The sequence below is a fragment of the Triticum aestivum genome, chromosome 7A (genome assembly GCF_018294505.1).
Source record: "Triticum aestivum cultivar Chinese Spring chromosome 7A, IWGSC CS RefSeq v2.1, whole genome shotgun sequence".
NCBI lineage: Eukaryota > Viridiplantae > Streptophyta > Magnoliopsida > Poales > Poaceae > Triticum > Triticum aestivum.
Genome location: NC_057812.1, coordinates 65,390,747 through 65,407,858, shown reverse-complemented (window position 1 = coordinate 65,407,858; position 17,112 = coordinate 65,390,747).

Below are 17,112 nucleotides of genomic sequence, written 5' to 3'. Positions count from 1 at the left end.
CCCCTCGGCCTCTCCCGTTGGGGCGGCCTTCCTCTTCTCTCCTCCCTCCGCTGGGGGGGGGAGTTTTCTTCTTCCTCCACCTCGTTTTCACGGGAAAGGGCGTCCCAGACTCGTCGGATGACGAGTCCGACACCACCACATTGCGGGCACTCTTTCGAGTCCCCGTGGTCTTCTTCTTCTTGGCCTTCTTCTCCGGCACCACATAAGGCGCCGGAACTAGCAGCTTCACTAGTAGAGCTGGGGCTGGGTCTTCGGGCAGCGGAGCCGGACAGTTAGTCGGTCCGGATATCGCCCGCTAAGCCTGTCAAAGGTAAGGGAGTTTAGATCCCGCATAGAGTCAAACTATGAAGAAAGCTTAACATCCTGTAAAAGGTGAAGATAGCTTACCTCGCTAGTGTGACGCTGCGAGCTGTATCCGCGGTCCTCGGAAGCGGATGTGGGAGCCTCGGCGCCCTTGAATAGCACCTTCCAGGCATCCCCGTACGTCATGTCAAAGAGCCTGCTAAGGGTTTGGTGCTGCGCCGGGTCGAACTCCCACAGATTAAAATCCTGTTGTTGGCACGGGAGGATCCGGCGGACGAGCATAACCTGGATTACATTAACAAGCCGGATTGGCTTGTTCACCAGGGACTGGATGCATGTTTGCAATCCGGTCACCTCTTTTTCATCACCCCACGACAGGCCCGTCTCTTTCCAAGACATAAGCCGCGTGGGGGGTCCGGATCGGAACTCGGGGGCTGCGGTCCATTTCGGATCGCGTGGCTCGGTGATGTAAAACCACCCGGATTTCCACCCCTTTAGGGTCTCCACAAAAGAGCCCTCGAACCATAGGACGTTGGCCATCTTGCCCGCCATGGCGCCTCCGCACTCCGCCTGGCTGCCGTGCACCACCTTGGGCTTGACGTTGAAGGTCTTGAGCCAGAGGCCGAAATGAGGGCAGGCACGGAGGAAAGCCTCGCACACGATGATAAACGCCGAGATGTTGAGGATGAAGTTCGGGGCCAGATCGTGGAAATCCAGGCTGTAATAGAACATGAGCCCCCGGACAAATGGGTGGAGTGGAAAACCCAGTCCGTGGAGGAAGTGGTGGAGAAATACTACCCTCTCATGGGGCCTTGGGGTGGGGAGAAGCTGCCCCTTTTCGGGAAGCCGGTGCACGATGTCCTTGGATAGGTATCCGGCCTTCCTTAGCTTCTTGACTTGGCCCTCCGTAGCGGAGGAGACCATCCACTTGCCTCCCGCTCCGGACATTGCTGGAGAAGGTTGAGGTGGGAAGTGCGGGCTTGGGCGCTGGAGCTCGAGTGCGTAGGAGATGGATAGGCAAAGGAGGAAGAAGGCGTAGGTAAAAAGGTGGATCCTTATCCCCTTATATGGGCGGATGCGGTTGTGCGTCCCCACCAGCCTAGTAAAACTCGCTTGCCACCCAAGCGCCGTGATAAATGGCGCGGTTGGGTTACCCACATCCGTATTGATGAGAATCCCGTAAAGGGGGTACACGATCTCTGCTTTGACAAGACGTGCCAAGGAAACCGCCTCACAAAACATGCTGAGGTGGAAAAGTAAAAACGATTCGAATGAAGAACTTGGCCGTAGTGTGATGACGCACTGCGGAATACGTCAGCAGATTTGATTTGTGTTTATATCATTCTCTCTATGGCAATATGTGGAAGCTTATTTTGCAGAGCCGGACACTACTCTTGGTGTTTACAATCTTCTATGAAGGACTTGGAGGAGGAACCCGCCTTGCAATGCCGAAGACAATTTGCGCGCCGGACTCGTCGTCATTGAAGCCTGGTTCAGGGGCTACTGAGGGAGTCCTGGATTAGGGGGTGTTCGGGTAGCCGGACTATACCTTCAGCCGGACTCTTGGACTATGAAGATACAAGATTAAAGACTTCGTCCCGTGTCCGGATGGGACTTTCCTTGGCGTGGAAGGCAAGCTTGGCGATGCGGATATTCAAGATCTCCTACCATTGTAACCAACTCTATGTAACCCTAACCCTATCCGGTGTCTATATAAACCGGAGGGTTGTAGTCCGTAAGCAATCAACTCCATATACAACAATCATACCATAGGCTAGCTTCTAGGGTTTAGCCTCCTTGATCTCGTGGTAGATCTATTCTTGTACTACCCATACCATCAATATTAATCAAGCAGGACGTAGGGTTTTACCTCCATCAAGGGGGCCCGAACCTAGGTAAAACATCGTGTTCCCTGCCTCCTGTTACCATCCGGCCTAGACGCACAGTTCGGGACCCACTACCCGAGATCCGCCGGTTTTGACACCGACACCATGTCTTGGACAGGGTTCATTTACCAACTGCTCGAGGGTGGGACCTAACCCGCCTGACCGAGGAGGTGGCCTCCCCTTACGCCGTTGATTGTTGCCTTGCGCATTCGCCACAAACTCCGAGCTGCCGTCAGCCTTACGTTTGTTATTACCTCCTTGATTTGTCAGGTTATGCTGAAAGCCCTTAGTGTTGTCGTTCTTCTTTCCCTTTCCTGTCTTCTCTTCATCAGACGCAGGATCTTTGGTACTATCTGAATCGGCATGTTTGACGAGAGCCGCCATCAGCTGGCCCATGTCATTACAATCTCGCTTGAGCCATCCTAGCTTCTGTTTTAGAGGTTGAAAACAGCAATTTTTCTCCAACATTAAGACCGCAGAGCCGGCATCCATCTTATCAGATGAATGTATTATTTCCTTTACCCGGCGCACCCAATGGGTCGTGGACTCACCTTCCTCTTGTTTGCAATTAGTCAAGTCCACAATCGACATGGGCTGCTTGCATGTGTCTTTGAAGTTCTGAATAAACTGGGCCTTTAACTCGGCCCAGGAACCAATGGAATTAGGTGGCAGTCCCTTTAACCAAGTGCGGGCTGTTCCATCCAGCATCATAGTGAAGTATTTAGCCATTGTTGCATCACTGATCTCCAGCAATTCCATGGCCATCTCATAACTTTCAATCCATGCCTTGGGCTGTAAGTCGGCTGTGTAATTAGGCACCTTCTGAGGCCCCTTGAAATTCTTTGGCAAACGCTCATTATGTAGAGCCGACACCAAGCAAGGACATCTCCTGTCCTTGTGGCCACACCTGCTTCAACAGAGGTCGTCGGATAACCGGAAAAGCTTGGTGATCCACCTGCTCAGCTGCCTGTTGAACCGCCCGCTCAGCCTCTTGGCGGATCCTATCCCAGTCAACCAAGTTAAGAGCTCCATCACGCGCCGGGTCATGCCTGCACGGCTGGTTACGGCGCTGGGCGTTGCTTGACACGGCCGCTGAATCCATATGTCTGCTATAGATCGGGCTCCGGCTTGGGCGAGGGGTTGAATGAATCATGTCTCGACTATAAGAGTATGACTCCTGCTATGCCAGAGCCGTCTGAAGAAGTTCTCTGAACCTTCGCGTTTCGATCGCCATTGGAGAGTCGCCTTCCATGGTGAGAGCCGCCAAACATGCCGATACAGCGATCAGATTCTCCAGAGGGTTAGAAAAATGAGCCGGTGGTGTTGGTGTATAATGAGGCGGAGCAGTATCCACACGGCGGGGTTCCATAGCCCGCGGCTGACCCGGCGCCCCAATCCCAGGTGTTGTAATCCGGTTGTCTCCGGTGAGTTACTGGGACTGACCCCGTGTGTGTGGAAGAGGTTCCTAGGATCATAAGTCAGAGGCAGACATGATTGAGGCTTCTGGTGCCTTCTCCTCTTGACCTCATTTGATGCATTCAGATCCATTGTGAGCCGAAAAGCCTCTGATTGAAGCTGCTAAGCCCGAGCGTCCAAAGCCGCCCGCTCCGTAGCCATCCTGATGTCCTCCGTCGCCAAGTTTTCCTTGGCTTGTGCTACCTCCCCACGTAACCGTGCCACCTCCGCATCATGCTGAGCCTTATCTGCCGGTTCGACCACGGCGGTCAACAGGGCCGTCATCCTATCCATGAGATCCATCAGCACCTCAACTGGTAGGCGCGCGGGGTCTCCTGACCCGGCCGCTGCCGACCCAGTGGTTATCGCTGCCGCCACCGTAGAGTTTTGAGCGGGCTGTGTACCAGTCTTGAAGATCCCCACTTTGTTCGGCGGCTCAAAGGGGTCCGAAATACTGCTGCCATCGGAACAACCCCCAAGCCCGCCATCTTGTAGTTGATACAATGAATCCGTCTCACCTGTGGACGACTCACCATCAGAATAGATGGCCGTCTCACCGCCATCCACAGATCCTTCAGAAAACTCCCCTCCATGGATGCAAGCCACGAAGGCATGCCTCACGGCGGGCTGAGTCCGGGCGGGTCTCGCACGTTGAGCCGCCTCGATGAGGTCAGTTCAGATGTCCGGCTCAGGGCCCGGCTCGCCGATCCGTCCGATGAAGACATGGATTCCTCTGAAGGGGACCCGATACCCGTACTCAATTGAGCCGATGTCGGGGCCCCAGTCTGTGTCGTCGATGTAGAGCTTGTCGCGACGACTCTTGGTCATCTGGCCCACAGCGTATCCCTTGAGCCCTTCGAAGCTTCCCGTCAAGAACTCAAATCCACCGTGCGCTGGCCCCATGGTGGACGCCAACAGTCGTGGAATCGTCACGGCAGATGTCCTAGTGAAAGGACATAGTCGTGGAGCCATTGCAACTAGGAAGCTTAAAGGGGCTAATTGGGACAAAGGACACGAGAGGTTTATACTGGTTCAGCCCCTTACGGTGAAGGTAAAGCCTTGTCCAGTTGATGTGGTATTGCTAGGTTTCGATGAGCCAGGAGCGAATCCGCTAGCTTGGCTCTCAATCTATTGTTTCTTGCCCTAAGCTGCCGCCGGGTCGTCCCCTTATATACACGGGTTGACGCCCTGCGGCCTACAGAGTCTCAGTCGACTCATACAACATGTCCGGCTCGGTGACATCTCTTACATGCCTTACTTTACAAGTATTATTCATACATGGCGGTTTATACTTATGGGCCTTAAGCCGCCTCTAGGCTTGGGCCTATTATAATCCTTATCATAAACCATCACCCTGTATACTCTTCGGGCTTCACTTAAGTAACCCGCCATTGCGGTTGACCCGGCCTCTCCTGGGCGGGTCATATCTGGTAGTCATATCCCCAACAGAATTTCTTGAAAATTTTACTAACTCTCAAACAAATCTAAGTGAAGCAAGAGAGCATTTCTTCAAAAATACTAAAGCACACCGTGCTCAAAAAGATATAAGTGAAGCACTAGAGCAAGTCCATAGCTCATAAAAAAATTATGTGAACCATAGAGAGCAATTCTAACAAGTCATGACATAATTTTGGATCTCTCAAATAGGAGTGTCCGGCAAGGAATCAAGAATTAAAACACAAAAAAACAAGCAAAGACTCATATCATACAAGACGCTCCAAGCAAAACACATAGTATGTGACGAATAAAAATATAGCTTCGAGTAAAATACCGATGGTCGTTAGAAGAAAGAGGGGATGCCACTCAGGGGCATCCCCAAGCTTTGTTGCTTGCTCTCTTTTGGATAATAGCGGGGGATGCCAGGGCACCCCAAGCTTAGGCTCTTCTTACTCCTTATTCCTTCCTCCATCATAAGATAACCCAAAACTTAAAAACTTCAATCACACAAAACTCAACAAAACCTTCGTGAGATCCATTAATATAAGAAAATAAATCACTACTATAATGATGTATCAAACCAAATCATATTTTTTCTTGCATTATATCTACTATATTCCTACTTTTCTATTGCAAAAACTCATCAAAGAAACCATAGAGCCATCAAAACAAGCACATAACGCAAAGAAAACAGAATCTGTCAAAAACAGAACATTATGAGGCTATCTAGATGTTTCGAATACTTCTGTAACTCCCAAAAATTCTGAAAAATTAGGACGGCCTGGGCAATTCTCATATTAATCGAGTGCAAAAGGAATAGGTATTTTATCGCTCTCTGGTTAAAAATGAAAATTAATTTCACGAGCGCAAAAGTTGTTTTTTTCAGCAAGATCAAACAACTATAACCCAAGAAGATCCTAAAGGCTTTACTTGGCACAAACACTAATTAAAACATAAAAAACACAATCATAACAGTAGCATAATTTTGCTAACACTCAAAAACAGGAAGGAAAAAGCAAAAATAAATTTTATTCATTGGGTTGCCTCCCAACTAGCGCTATAGTTTTACGCCCTTAGCTAGGCATAAAGCAAGGATCTAAGTTTTGTCATCTTTGGTTCGAGATCCATAAGATTCCCTCATGATTGATTTATATGGTGGCCTAATTCTTTTTCTAGGGAATTCTTCCACACCCTTCCTCAAAGGAAATTGGAACTTGATATTGCGTCTTTCATATCAATCACGGCACCGATAGTGCGTAAAAATGGTCTACCAAGAATAATTGGACAAGAGGGATTGCAATCAATATCAAGAACAATAAAATCTATGGACACATAATTCCTAGTTTCAATAATAAGAATATCATTAATTATTCCCATAGGCTTTTTAATAGTAGAATCCGCGAAGTGCAAATTTAAGGAACATGATTCAATATCGTTAAGACCAAGCACATCACATGAAGATTTCGGAATAGTAGAAACACTAGCACCCAAGTCACACAAAGCAAAACACTCATAATTTTTAATCTTGACTTAGATAGTAGGTTCCCATTCATCACGCAATTTTCTAGGAATTGAAACTTCTAATTCCAACTTTTCTTCTAAAGCTTTCATCATAGCATCAACAATATGTTTAGTAAAAGCTTTATTTTGTTCATAAGCATGGGGTGAATTTATCATGGATTGTAACAAGAAATACAATCAATCAAAGAGAAACTATCATAATTAAAGTCTTTGTAATCCAAAAGAGTGGGCACATCACTAGCTAAAGTTTTGACCTCTTCAAACCCACTTGTATCAATTTTCTCACCAAGATTTTCACCCTCCGAAATAGTGGGATGCCTTCTAGCTAAAGTTGACTCTTCTCCAGTCCCTTTTTCACCAATCTTAATATTACTAAACAAGGAATCAAGAGAAGAACCACCAATCATTTTAAGATCGTCATCACTTTTATCCTCTAGTGAGATTGGTTTAACGGACATTTGATTTACTAGGGTAGCTTGTGCATCAGATATTTTTCCTAACAAACTTTCAGCAAAAGCATACTTAGATTGGAGATGTTAAACTTCTCAACTAATATCATCAAGTTGTTTTGTTATAGCATTCAGCACAACGGAGTGCTCCTTTTGTTCTTTAGTAAAATACTTATTATGCTCAAATTGTGTAGTCATATATTCCTTAGTACTTTTCTCAATTTAAAGCAAAATATTGGGGTAAGGAACATCATAATATTTTCTTTGAGGCATCATGACTACGCAAACAAGAACACACACAAAATCAATCTGGCAAGAAAACGGCGAACAAAAAAGAGGGGCGAATAAAACGGCAAATTTTTGTGAAGCGGGAGAGAGGAAAACGAGAGGCAAATGGCAAATAATGTAAATTATGAGGAGATGAGATTTGTGGTTAGGAACCTGGTATATGTTGAAGATCCTCCCTGGCAACGGCGCCAGAAATTCCTTTTGATGTCGCTTGAAGCTACGTCAGTATTTTCCCAAAGAGGAAGGGATGATGCAACACAGTGGCGGTAGATATTTCCCTCAGATATGAAACCAAGGTTATCGAACCAGTAGGAGAACCAAGCAACACAACATAAACAACACCTGCACACAAATAACAACTACTCACAACCCGACGTGTAAAAGGGGTTGTCAATCCCTTTCGGGTAGCGGTGCCCTAAGATGGGCAAACATACGTGAGAGGTTTGTAAATATTGATAGATCGAACGCCAAATAAAATAAATTGCAGCAAGGTATTTTTGTATTTTTGGATTTAATAGATCTAAAAATAAAAGGCAAATAAAATAGATCGCAAAGGCAAATAATATGAGAAAGAGACCCGGGGGCCGTAGGTTTAACTCGTGGCTTCTCTCGAGAAAAATAGCAAACGGTGGGTAAACAAATTACTGTTGGGCAATTGATAGAACTTCTAATAATCATGACGATGTCCAGGCAATGATCATTACATAGGCATCATGTCCAAGATTAGGAGACTGACTCCTGCCTGCATCTACTACTATTACTCCACACATCGACCGCTATCCAACATGCATCTAGTGTATTAAGTTCATGGAGAAACAAAGTAATGCAATAAGAATGATGACATGATGTAGACAAGATCTATCTATGTAGAGATAGACCCCATCGTTTTATCCTTAGTAGCAACGATACATACGCGTCGGTTCCCCTTCTATCACTTGGATCAAGCACCGTAAGATCGAACCCACTACAAAGCACCTCTTCCCATTGCAAGATAAATTGATCAAGTTGGCCAAACAAAACCCAAATATCGGGGAAGAAATACAAGGCTATAAGAAATCATGCATAAAAAAGATTAAAGAAACTCAAATACTTTCATGGATAAAAAGATAGATCTGATCATAAACTCAAAGTTCATCCGATCCCAACAAACAAACCGCAAAAAGAGTTACATCATATGGATCTCCAAGAGACCATTGTATTGAGAATAAAACGAGAGATAGGAAGCCATCTAGCTACTAACTACGGACCCGAAGGTCTACAAAGAACTACTCACGCATCATCGGAGAGGCACCAATGGAGGTGGTGAACCCCATCCGTGATGGTGTCTAGATTCGATCTGGTGGTTCTGGACTCTACGGTGGCTGGAATTGATTTTCATCAACTCCCCTATGGTTTATGGAATATTGTGGTATTTATAGAGCAAAACAGCGGTCCGGGGGCACCTGAGGTGGGCACAACCCACAAGGGCGTGCCTGGGCCTCCTGGCGTGCCCTGGCGAGTTGTGCTCTCCTCGGAGCACCCCCAGGCGCAGCCTTGGCCCATTAGGTGTCTTTTGGTCCATAAAAAATCTCTGTAATGTTTCGTGGCATTTAAACCCCGTTTAGTATTGATTTTCTGTGATGTAAAAAACATGCAAAAAATAGCAACATGCAGTTGGCACTATGTCAATAGGTTAGTACCAAAAATGATATAAAATGACTATAAATTGATTATAAAACATCCAAGATTGATAATATAACAACATTGAACAATCAAAAATTATAGATACGTTGGAGACGTATCACACGGCCGGAGCCCGACGCGTCGTGGCTGCCGCGAGGTGGTGGTGCAGCAGGAGTTCGTCCACCAGGCCAACATCACCGTCATCTACCCGCCACTGACGGTGACGAACTACTTCGAGTGGTCGTTGATCATGAAGGTGAACATGGAGGTGCAACGCGTGTGGGATGCCATCAAGGGAGGCGGGAGCTTCAGCCAGGACAGGGCGGCGCTTGCGGCAATACTGCGAGCCGTGCCGCAGGAGATGCACTCCACGCTTGCTGTGAAGGCAATGGCAAAGGTGGCATGGGATGCCATCAAGATCATGCGGGGCGGCGATGCTAGCGTCCGTGAGGCCAAGGCACAGACTCTCCTAAAGGAATGTGATGTCGTCCGCATGAGGAGCGGCGAGACACTCGATGAGCTCGCCATATGCATGAACGGGATCGCCAACAGGCTGGGCGCTCTCAGCGAGAACCTCGACGAGGTGAGGGTCGTGAAGAAGCTTCTCCGCATCGTGCAATCCAAGTATACCCAGGTAGCTATTGCAATTGAGCAGCTTCTTGATCTTAAAACCATGTACATGGAAGATCTTGTGGGAAGGCTCAAAACGGCGGAGGGCCGGAGCGACTTGGACGAGGGCGCCAACAATTACGACTAGGGTGGTGGGAGTCGCCTTCTCCTCATGGAGGAGGAGTGGCTTGCTCGCCACCGCAGCGGTGCCGTTAAGAAGGAGAGAAACTTCGACATTCGCAAGGTTCGTTGCTACACTTGCCAACAGTACGGACATTAGTCCAGGGACGGTACCGAGCCGAAGAAGGAGCAGGCGCTTTTCACTGACGCGGCCGCCAACGACAAGCCGGGTTGTACTCAAGGTCGCCATGGAGTTCCCAATAAACACAACAAGGTTAAGGGGGTGAATGTTGGTGTTAACCATTGTTGTTTAGTAGTTCATCTAGTTTGTTTCTGTTTGGCTTTGTTCAGTCTAAGTCTAGTACATCAATGGATGGCATCATGGTGAAGTGGACTAACGGATCGGCAATGGTGCGAGCTGATCATGGTCCATGTGAACCCAGGAGTTGTGAGTACATGCATAAGTTTTAGATAGATTGTATGGGTACATGCATGCAGGCGATAGCGAGAGGGATCTATACGTTGCCGTGCCTAGAGACTAGCTCAAAGTGAGGAGAGTTAGTTGAGGCAAAGACGTTGAGTTGGTCCATCAGAGTGGCTGGATGTGCATGCACTTGTTTAGTGGAGTACATGTGTGCGTGGAGCGTGATTTTAGGATCACGCCGGTGTGTGTGACTTGGCCCGTGCGTTTGCTTCCCTTTTAAATATCCTTGTAATAGATTTGATTAATTAAGAGAAAGAGAGTCAAAAAAGGCACAAGTTGTGAGATGCCAGAACTCCAGTGTAATCTTCTTCTATATTGTGTGCGTGAGTTCATCTTCTACCTTAGGTAGAGATTACACTTGGCATCAGAGCCATGGTGAGTGAAGGTTCGCGCACTCCATCGCCGGGTCGCCGCCATGTCTCGGCATCGCCGGTGCACCATGGCCGGAGCCCGACGCGGCGTGGCTGCCGCGAGGTGGTGGTGCAGCAGGAGTTCGTCCACCAGGCCAGCAGCACCGTCGTCTACCCGCCGCTGACGGTGACGAACTACTGCGGGTGGTCACTTATCATGAAGTTGAACATGGAGGCCCAACACATGTGGGTCGTCATCGAGGGAGGCGGGAGCTTCAGCCGGGATAGGGTGGCGCTTGCAGCAATTCTGTGAGTCGTGCCACAGGAGATGCACTCCATGCTTGCCATGAAAGCGGCTACAAAGGAGGCATGGGATGCCATCAAGATGATGCAGGTCGGCGATGCCCGAGTCCGTGAGGCCAAGGCGCAGACTCTCCTAAAGGTGTTTGATGACGTCCTCATGAGGAGCGGCGAGAGCCTTGACAAGCTCGCCATATGCATGAACAGGATTGCCAACAAGCTGCGCACGCTTGGCGAGAACGTCGACGAGGTGAAGGTCGTGAAGAAGCTTCTCCACATCGTGCCATCCAAGTATACCCAGGTAGCTATTTCCATTGAGTAGGTTCTTGATCTTAAAACCATGTCCATGGAGGATCTTGTGGGTAGGCTCAAAACGGCGGAGGACCAGAGCGACTTGGACAAGGGCGCCAACAACTACGGCCAGGGTGGTGGGAGTCGACTGCTCCTCATGTAGGAGTGGCTTGCTCGCCACCGTAGTGGCGTTGACAAGAAGAAGAGAAACTTTGAAATTCGCAAGATTCGTTGCTACACTTTCCAAGATTATGGGCATTGCTCTAGGGATTGTACCGAGCCGAAGAAGGAGCGGGCCCTTCTCGCCGACGTGGCCGCCGCCGACAAGTCGGGGCTGTACTGAAGGTCGCCATGGAGTTCCCAATAAAGCACGACAAGGTTATGGGGGTGATTGTTGGTGTTAACCATTGTTTTTTAGTAGTTCATCTAAATTAATTCTATTGGGTCTGTTCAATCTAAGTCTAGTACAACAATGCATGGCACAATGGTGAAGTGGACTGATGGATCGGCAATGGTGCGAGCTGAGCATCGGTCAAGTCAAGCCAGGAGTTGTGAGTACATGCATAAGTTTTAGATAGATTGTATTGGTACATGCATGTAGGCGATTGCGAGAGGGGTATGTACGTTGTCGTGCCAATATACTAGCTCAAAGTAAGGTGAGTTAGTTGAGGAAAAGACGTTGAGTTGGTCCATTGGAGTGGCTGGATGTGCATACACTTGTTTAGTTGAGTACATGTGTGCGTGGAGCGTGATCTTAGGATCAGGCCGGTGTGTGTGACTTGGCCCATGCGTTTTCTTCCCTTTTAAATACCCTCGTAATCACTTTGTTTAATTAAGAGAAAGAGAGTCATAAAAGGCACAAGTTGTGAGATGCCAAAACTCCTGTGTAATCTTCTTCTATCTTGTGTGCGTGAGTTCATCTTCTACGTTGGGTAGAGATTACACTTGGCATCAGAGCCATGGTGAGTGAAGGTTTGCGCACTCCGTCGCCGGGTCACCGCCGTGTCTCGGCCTCGCTGGTGTGCCATGGCCGGAGCCCGACGCGGCATGGCTACCGCGAGGTTGTGGTGCAGCAAGAGTTCATCCACCAGGCCAACATCACCATCGTCTACCCGCCACTGATGGCGACCAACTACTTTGAGTGGTCTGATGACCCACAAGTGTAGGGGATCTCTCGTAGCATTTTCGATAAGTAAGAGTGTCGAACCCAACGAGGAGCAGAAGGAAATGATAAGCAGTTTTCAGTAAGGTATTCTCTGCAAGCACTGAAATTATCGGTAACAGATAGTTTTGTGATAAGGTAATTTGTAACGAGTAGCAAGTAATAAAAGTAAATAAGGTGCAGCAAGATGGCACAATCCTTTTTGTAGCAAAGGAAAAGCCTGGACAAACTCTTATATGAAGGAAAGCGCTCCCAAGGACACATGGGAATTATCGTCAAGCTAGTTTTCATCACGTTCATATGATTCGCGTTCGGTACTTTGATAATTTCATATGTGGGTGGATCAGTGCTTGGGTACTGCCCTTACTTGGACAAGCACCCACTTATGATTAACCCCCATTGCAAGCATCCGCAACTACAACAGAAGTATTAAGGTGGAGACTAAGGCATAGCCTAGTGGTGGGAAGGGGTTGATGCCTTCCCACCCACCCAGGTTCAAGGCATGGTACTTGCAATTTGGGTTTGTTGCACCAATTATACTGTAGGGGGTTCCCTTACAGTCTTTTTGTCAAAAAATATAGAAGTATTAAGGTAAACCTAACCATAGCATGAAACATATGGATCCAAATCAGCCCCTTACGAAGCAAAGCATAAACAAGGGTTTAATCTTTTGTCACTCTAGCAACCCATCATCTACTTATTACTTCCCAATGCCTCCCTCTAGGCCCAAACAATGGTGAGGTTTCATGTAGTCAATGTTCACATGACACCACTAGAGGGATGACAACATACATAGTATCAAAATATCGAATGAATACCTACCCCTTCCCCTGGGGCAGCCATCCCCCTCTCAAACTCCTCCTCCTCCTCCGTTGAGCTTGGCGAAGCCCTGCTGGAGAAATTCAAACTCCACCACCACGCCATCGTGCTCCCGGAGTTCTTCCCCAACTTCTCCTTCCCCCTTGCCGGATCAAGAAGGAGGAGACGTTCCCGTGCTGCACGTGTGTTGAATGTGGATGCGCCGTTGTGATCGGAATCAACCGCGATCTGAATCGCCGCGAGTACGACTCCTTCATTCATGTTCTTGTAACGCTTCCGTCTCGCGATCTTCAAGGGTACAAAGATGCACTCCTCTCTGTCTCATTTCTAGTCTCTCCATAGATTGATCTTGGTGATGCATAGAAATTTTTTAATTTCTGCAACGATCCCCACATGACTACTTAAAGCAAGACTTCTCTCATGTCCTCAGGAACAAACGTAACTACTCACAAAGCATTTTCATGTTCATAATCAGAGGGGTATTAATATGCATAATGGATCTGAACATATGATCTTCCACCAAGTAAACCAACTAGCATCAACTACAAGGAGTAATCAACACTACTAGCAACCCACAGGTACCAATCTGAGGTTTGGATACAAAGATTGAATACAAGAGATGGACTAGGGTTTGAGATGAGATGGTGCTGGTAAAGATGTTGATGGAGATTGGCCCCCTAGCGATGAGAAGATCGTTGGTGATGACCATGGTGATGATTTCCCCATCCCGGAGGGAAGTTTCCCCGGCAGAGCAGCTCTGCTGGAGCCCTAAATTGGTTCCGCCAAGGTTCTGCCTCGTGGTGGCGGAGTTTCGTCCCGTGAGCTTGCTTATGATTTTTTCCTCGAGGAAAGACTCCATATAGCCAAAGATGGGCATCAGAGGGCCACCAGGGGCCCACGAGGCAAGGGGCGTGCCTAGGGGGGTAGGGCGCGCCCCCACCCTCATGGACGGTGGGTGGCCCCCCTCTGGTACATCTTTCGCCCAATATTTTTTATATATTATGAAAATAATTCCTGTGGAGTCTCAGGACTTTTGGAGCTGTGCATAATAGGTCTCTAATAATTGCTCCTTTTCCAACCCAGAATTCCAGCTGTCAGCATTCTCCCTCTTCATGTAAACCTTGTAAAATAAGAGAGAATAGGCATAATTATTGTGACATAATGTGTAATAACAATTTTCCATGCTTACAGTTCCCAACACTTTCCATGCTTGATATATCATAGGCGGTTCCCAAACAGAAAATAAAGTTTATTCCTTTTTCCACCATACTTTCACTTTCCATGGCTAACCGTATCCACGGGTGCCTTCCATACCAACACTTTTCAAGGAATTTATTATTTGACAACATTAAGTAAATTCATTTTTCATTTCGGGACTGGGCATCCCTAATACCTTTGCCTTACTCTCGTGCAATGACAAGTTAATAAACACTCATCGTGAGAATAACACATCTAGCATGCAAAATAATAGTCACCCCTCACCGCTCCGCGAGCGAAACGAACACACAAAAGAGAAGTTTATTTTGAAAATTAGAGATGGCACATACAAATTTGCTTAGAACGGCAAAAGAATACCGCATATAGGTAGATATAGTGGACTCATGTGGCAAAATTGGTTTAAAGATTTTTGGATGCACACGTAGTGATCATACTTAGTGCAAAATGAAGGCTAGCAAAAGATTGAGAAGCGACCAACCAAGAAACGAATAATCTCATAAGTGACCATTAAGCGTAACTAACACAGAATAGTGCATCACAAGTAGGATATAATTTCATTGCATAATTATTGACTTTCATGCTTGCATAGGGAATTACAAACCTTAACACCAATATTCTTACTAAAGCATAATTACTCATGAATATAACTCACATATCACATCATCATATCTCAAAACTATTACTAATAATCAAGTTTATTTTGTCCAATAATCTCCATGAAGGTTTTTATTATATCCTTCTTGGATATCTATCACTTTGGAACTAATTTTCATATGTTGCTTTTGACAAGTCAACAAATATAAGTGAAGATCACGAGCATAATTTTTCCTTCTCTCAAATTAATTTAAGTGAAGCAAGAGAGAATTTGTCGTGGAATTGTCACGGCAGATGTCCTAGTGAAAGGACTTAGTCGTGGAGCCATCACAACTAGGAAGCTTAAAGGGGTTAATCAGGACAAAGGACACGAGTGGTTCATACTGGTTCGGCCTGTTGCGGTGAAGGTAAAGCCCAGTCCGGTTGATGTGGTATTCCTAGGTTTTGATGAGCCAGGAGCGAATCCGCTAGCTTGGCTCTTGATCTGTTGTTTCTTGCCCTAAGCCACAGTTGGGTCATCCCCTTATATACACGGGTTGGCGCCCTGTGGCCTACAGAGTCCCGGCCGGCTCATACAACGTGTCTGGCTCGGTGACATCTCTTACATGCCTTACTTTACAAGTCTTATTCATACATGGCGGTTTATACTTACAGGCCTTAAGATGCCTCTGGGTTTGGGCCTATTATAAGCGTTAGCGTAAACCGTCACCCTGAAACGCTCCGGTGACACTGCGATGATACAATTCCCTATTGGAAATTGTCATTGACTTAGACCGTCGGGTTATCTGTCTAGCCAAGATCTCATCCTTCGGCAACTCACCCCGGGTCATATAAGCCAAATACGGCACTGTCCAATCTGGAATGACATGAAGAACCGCCACCAATTGTGCTTCTGGGTCTGGAACATCTAAAAAAGTGTTAGGCAGCACCGGCTTACGCTGAGATCCCAACCGGCTTAAAGCATTGGCTGCTTCGTTCTTTCTGCGGTCAATGTGCGCCACTTGAGAACCCTTGAAATGTCCAGCAACAGCGTCCACCTCACGGCGATAAGCCGCCATGAGAGGATACTTGGAATCCCACTTGCCTGATACTGGCTGAGCCACCAAATCTGAGTCGCCAAGGCACCATACCTGGCTTAAACTCATTTCTTTAGCCATTCGAAGACCATGGAGTAAGGCCTCATACTCAGCTGTGTTGTTAGTACAAGGAAACATCAACAGCAATACATAACAAAACTTGTCACCTCAAGGAGAGGTTAAAACGACTCCAGCCCCCGAGCCTTCCAATTGCCTGGACCCATCAAAATGAGTCGTCCAATATGTGTTGTCCGGCTTCTCTTCAGGTATCTGCAACTCTGTCCAATCGTTAATGAAGTCCACCAGCGCTTGAGATTTAATGGTAGTACGTGGCACGTACTTTAAACCATGAGACCCAAGTTCAATGGCCCACTTGGCAACTCGTCCCGTGGCTTCCCTATTTTGAATAATATCTCCTAAAGGAGCATAACTAACCAAAGTGATAGGATGACCCTGAAAGTAATGCTTAAGCTTCCGGCTCGCCACGAACACCCCATAAACAAGTTTCTGCCAATGTGGATATCTCTGTTTGGACTCAATGAGCACCTCATTGACGTAGTAAACTGGCCGTTGAACCAGATATTCCTTGACATCCTCTTTGCGCTCTACAACAATGGCCACACTGACAGCACCTGTGTTAGCAGCCACATATAACAACAGTGGCTCCTTATCAATGGGAGCAACAAGAATCGATGGCTCAGCGAGTTGTCTTTTCAGGTCTTCAAAGGTAGAGTTAGCAGCATCACTCCAGACAAAATCATCCGTGTTCTTCATCATTTGATATAACGGCATAGCCTTCTCACCTAACCGGCTTATGAACCGGCTTAAAGCTGCAACACGACCCGCCAGCCGCTGAACATCATTGATGCACGCCGGCTTAGCCAAGGACGTAATCGCCTTGATTTTCTCCAGGTTAGCCTCAATGCCTCTGTTAGACACCAAAGAACCCAAAAGCTTGCCCACCGGTACTCCAAAAACGCACTTGGCCAGTTAAGCATCATCTTGTAGACCCGGAGGTTATCAAAGGTTTCCTTCAAATCATCCACCAAGGTTTCCTTCTCTCTGGATTTCACCACTATATCATCCAC